A 5,432-nucleotide genomic window follows, 5' to 3' on the forward strand; every position below is an offset into this window, starting at 1 on the left:
ATGTGACTAATCCTATTTTTTCTCTTCTTGGTGTAATTCTAATACCATTACTAACACTGTCATTATTACTAGCTAGCATGTGTGGAGCATGTAGCATGTAATTGGCTCTACAATAAACACAATTCACATATTATTTAATGTCTTCCTCACAAAAATCCTATTATAATATGAGATAGAGAAAGAAAAAGTCTCTAGCTGAATATCCTTTTTCCATGCCCAGCAACAGGACCCTAGGGAACAGCGATGACTCCTTCAACACCGTCTTCAGTGAAACCGGGCTGGCAAGCACATGCACTGGACTGTCTCTGTGAACCTGGATCCTGCTGTCATAGATGAGGTAAAAACTGCCATTTATGAGCAGCTCTTCCACCCTGAGCAGCTGATATCTGGCAAGAAAGATGCTGCCAACCACTATGCCCTTGACCACTACACTGTGGGGAAGGAGATTATCCATCTGGTGCTGGAGTGAATCCGAAAACCGACCATTGCACTGGACTTCAGGGCTTCCAGTCTTAGTTTTAGGAGTGGCAATGGCTCAGGCTTTACGTCCCTGCTGATGGAGGGGCTCTCTGTTGACTATGGCAAGAAGTTCAAGTTGGAGTTTGCTATCTACTCAGCCTCCCAAGTGTCTACAGTGGTTGTAGAACCCCATAACTCCTTCTTGACCACCCATGCCACCCCAGAGCACTTATATTGTGTCTTTATTTATTTATTTTTGAGACAGAGTTTCACTCTGTTGCCCGGGCTAGAGTGCCGTGCATCAGGCTAGCTCACAGCAACCTCAAACTCCTGGGCTCAAGCGATCCTTCTGTCTCAGCCTCTTGAGCAGCTGGGACTACAGGCATGTGCCACCATGACCGGCTAATTTTTTTCTATATATTTTTAGTTGTCCAGCTACTTTCTTTTTATTTTTTATTAGAGATGGGGTCTCTCTCTTGCTCAGGCTGGTCTCAAACTTCTGAGCTCAAACGATCCACCCACCTCAGCCTCCCAGAGTGCTAGGATTACAGGTGTGAGCCACCACGCCCAGCCAGATTGTGCCTTTATAATAGACAACAAGGCAGTCTATGATGTCTTTTGCTGCAACCTGGACATCAAGGACCCTCCCTGCACCAACCTCAACAAGCTCATCAGCCAGATGTCCTCCACCACTGCCTCACTGCATTTTGATGGTACCTCATTGTGGACCTCACAGAGGTCCAGACAAATCTGGTGCCCTGCCCTTGTATCCAGTTTCCCCTGGTGACCTACTCACCTATTCTCTCAGCTGAGAAGGCCTACCTTGAATAGCTCTCAGTGGCAGAGATCACCAGTGCCTGCTTCAAACCCTCCAATCAGACGATCAAGTGTGACCTTCACCATGATAAGTACATGGCCTGCTTGATGCTTTATTGTGGAGAAGTGGTGCTGAAGGGTATGAATGCAACCATTGACACTATCAAGATCAAATGCAGTATCCAGTTTGTGGACTGATATTCCACAGGTTTCAAGGGTGGCATCAACTACCAACCCCAACAGTGGTGCCTGGTGGCAACCTAGCCAAGATGCAGCAGGCAGTCTGCATACTGAGCAATACCACAGCCATCTCCGAGGCCTGGACCCACCTCGACCACAAGTTTGACCTGATGTGTGCCAAGTGGGCATTTGTGCACTGGTACATGGGCAAGGGATTGGAGACGGGGAGTTCTCTGAGGGTTGGGAGGACCTGGCTGCCCTGAAGAAGGATTATAAAGAAGTAGGCACAGAGTCTGTGGACGGTGAGGATGAGAGTGGAGTTCTAGGTGGTCCTGGCATCTGCAACACCTGGTCTCTGGCTCCCCGGTTTTGTATCTCTCATTCTACTGTTTCTCCAGCCCCTACAAATACAGTTGATGTCTCAAGTGAAAACAAAGTGATCTAGGAAGTGATAAGATGGGATTTTCATCTACAAGTGAAGAATGAATTTAAAGTTGTGCAGAGCAGTTGTCTAAGGTTTGAGGGAGAGGGATGGGATTGGTAAAGGGGCACAAATGGGGCTTTAAGTGTTATGTTTTACTTTGTAAGGTGGCTGATGGGTGAGTGCTCATCATATTTTTAGTTCTTACATCTTAGGCATACTCTAAAAATAGTTGCTGTATTATTTGTATTATCTAATGGTCTGTATTCAATTTATAATAAAACTATTTTTAAAAGAAAAAATTAATATTACTCTAAGCAGCAAAATAGGCCCTACTTGGCAGCTTTAATTGACATAATGTCAATTTATAAACACAACATAAGGGTGATCTTTTAATGATAGGTTTGCCAATCAAAAATTTCAGCTTATTTGATCAGGTCGCATTTATTTATTTTGGTTGTTGCTGTGATTGCCTTTGGGGTCTTCTTCATACATTCTTTGCCTAGGCCAGAGTATTTCCAACATCTTCCTCTAGAATTCTAATAGTTTCACTCCTTAGGTTTAAATCTGTTACCCAGCGTGAGTTGGTTTTTGTGAGAGGTGAAAGATGTGGATCCTGGTTCAGTCTTCTGCATGTAGCTATCCAGTTTTCCCAGCACCATTTATTGAAAAGGGATTCTTTTCCCCAGTGTATATTTTTGTCAGCTTTGTCAAAGATTAGATTACCATATGCGGATGGTTTCGTCTCTGGATTCTCAGTCCTGTTCCAGAGGTCAATGTCTCTGTTCTTGTGCCAGTACCATGCTGTTTTAGTTACTAGAGCCTGGTAGTACAGCTTGATGTCTGGTAGACTCATACCTCCCAGTTTATTCTTTTTACTTAAGATTGTTTTGGCTATATGAGGTCTTTTCTGGTTCCATACAAAGCGTAGAATTATTTTTTCCAGATCTGTGAAGAATGATAATGGGATTTTGATAGGGATTGCATTTATGACAAACCCACTGCCAATATCATATTGAATGGGGAAAATTTGAAACCATTCCCACTTAGAACCAGAACTAGACAAGGCTGCCCTCTATCTCCACTTCTATTCAACATAGTGCTTGAAATCCTTGCCACAGCAAATTAGGAAAGAGAGGGGTATTAAAGGTGTCCTAATAGGGACAGATGAGATCAAACTCTCGCTCTTTGCTGATGATATGATATTATATCTAGAAAACCCCAAGGATTCATCTAAGAGACTCCTAGAACTGATAAATGAATTCAGCAAAGTCTCAGGATACAAAATCAATACACACAAATCTGTGGCATTCATATATGGCAACGACAGTCAAGCCGAAGATCAAATCAAAAACGCAATTCCTTTTACAATAGCCTCAAAGAAAATTAAATATATAAGAATATATTTAACGAAAGATGTGAGAGATTTATACAGGGAGAACTACGAAACATTAAAAAAAGAAATTGTAGAAGATGTAAACAGATGGAAAAACCTACCTTGCTCATGGATTGGCAGAATCAATATCATTAAAATGTCCATACTACCTAAAGTGATCTACAGAATTAAGATAATTCTTAATTTATTTTAAAGAAATGTTTTATATAACTTGAATATCATTATCCAAAATCTACCTCATGATCGTCTGAGACTTATAACATCTTTCTGTTCCATTGGGTCATCTGTTTCTTAGATCCCACATCTTTTCTTTCTTGAGTTACTTTCTCATCTGGGAAGTACATATCCTCCAGAGGCTTTCTAAGGAACGTGGCAGGGGAGAAGGGGTGATAGGTAAATATTTGAGAATATGAATGCATGAAAATATCTTTAACTCTTACATTCTTTTACTTAATTTTGATATTGGAATTATAATTTCCGATTTGGAAATTCAAATGTCATTTTCCCTGCCACCTAAATGATCTGGGAAACCAGACCTAATTAACTATTATGTTACATCCCTTTGTCCAATTATAATTGTTCAAGAAAGGGCGTGTTTCCCATAAATAGATATAATTAAGGAAAAAAGCCAAAGTGCATTAGGAATTTCTAAAAAAGATTGTTCCTCTTTCTTTTCCAGTAGTTGTTGAAAGCCAGCCTTTTCTGTCTCAATTTCTATGGTTTAGCCATTTTCTCTTGAGGAAGTTGGTAACATGGAAGGCAGAGCTGACAGAAAAGAAAGTACTGGCTCATCCATAATCTACTGAATAAACACAACCCTGAAACCTACCTTATGTTCTGACCATCTAATAATGCAAACCATTAAATGCCCCTTATTACACAACCTGGTATTTGTTGTGCTGCCTGGTCATTTACACAACGAGTCCTAAGTGATACATTGGGTTTTACTGTTGATTCTAGGAAGAAGCTGATATGGTTACCCAGCTCTCTCTCTACTACTTGCAAGGGTTATTTTTAAGATCATAATGTATTTATAGTAATAGTTTTTCATAGTATGAAATGGGAAGAAGAGAGAAATTAGTAACTGTGGTCTCTAGCTAGGCATTAGACCAGAGAGTCCCATACTTTGAGTCAGGTTGAGCATTCTAACGATTTAAGCTATTTAAGACTGTCGCAATGTATGCAAAAATGGAATGAAATGCTTGTCTGAAATAGAATATTTGTCATCATTGGAGATGTTCAGATAAAAATAGGTCAGCCAATAATTAAAATGTAACATTTCTGTCACAATTTTATCATTCACAGTGGTTTTGCCAAAGTTTTACAGTGGCCACTGTTATTTTAAAAGCTCTCTTGGATCTGTGGTGTGTTTTAAAAGAATTTGGCAAAGAATTTGACACCAACCAGGCTCTTAGAATTAGGCAAAATCCTGGGCTAAGACTTATTTAACAGACAGAAACAAGTGCACAGTTGTGAATTGTGTGGTGATAAACATATGAGTGCAGATGTCTTTTTGATATGATGATTTCTTTTCTTTGGGTAGATACTCAGTAAAGGGATTGCTGGATCGAATTGTAGATCTACATTTAGTTCTTCGAGAATCCCCATACTGTTTTCCCTAGACATTGCACTAATTTACATTGCCACCAACAGTGGATAAGCATCCCCTTTTCACTGCATCGCAGGTAACATTGATGTTTTTTTGACTTTTTTATAGTGGCCATTTCTGTCTAAGGTAAGGTGGTATCCCCTTGTGGTTTTAATTTATAATTCCCGATATTTAGTGATGTTGAACATTTTTCACATGTTTTCTAAGCCCTGTGAGTTTTATCCTTTTGTGTGTTTTTATAAGAGTGAATATCAAAATATAGTTTTGATGGTTGGTTAGAACTCCATTGAACATTTCTTGAAGGGCCGGTCTAGTGGTGACAAATTCCATTAGAGTTTGCTTGTCTGGGAAACAAGTTACTTATTCTTCATTTATGAAACTCAATTTTGTAGGATAGAAAATTCTTGACTCAGTTAAAGAGTAAACATGGGGCACTAATCCTTTCTGACTTGCAAGGTTTGTGCTGAGAAGTCTGCTGTCATTCTCAAGGAATTTCCTTGATAAGTAATTTGATGCTTCTGTCTTGCTGCTCTTATGATTCTGCCCTTCAT

At 39.8% G+C, this 5,432-nt stretch overlaps 1 pseudogene; it reads left to right on the forward strand.

The window, feature by feature from the left end:
- The first annotated feature begins 212 nt into the window (after nucleotides 1-212).
- LOC105808186 lies at nucleotides 213-1,900 on the forward strand (annotated as a pseudogene).
- Nucleotides 1,901-5,432: the final 3,532 nt, after the last annotated feature.

The sequence above is a fragment of the Propithecus coquereli genome, unplaced genomic scaffold (genome assembly GCF_000956105.1).
Source record: "Propithecus coquereli isolate 6110/MARCELLA unplaced genomic scaffold, Pcoq_1.0 Scaffold17, whole genome shotgun sequence".
Taxonomy (NCBI): Eukaryota; Metazoa; Chordata; class Mammalia; order Primates; family Indriidae; genus Propithecus; species Propithecus coquereli.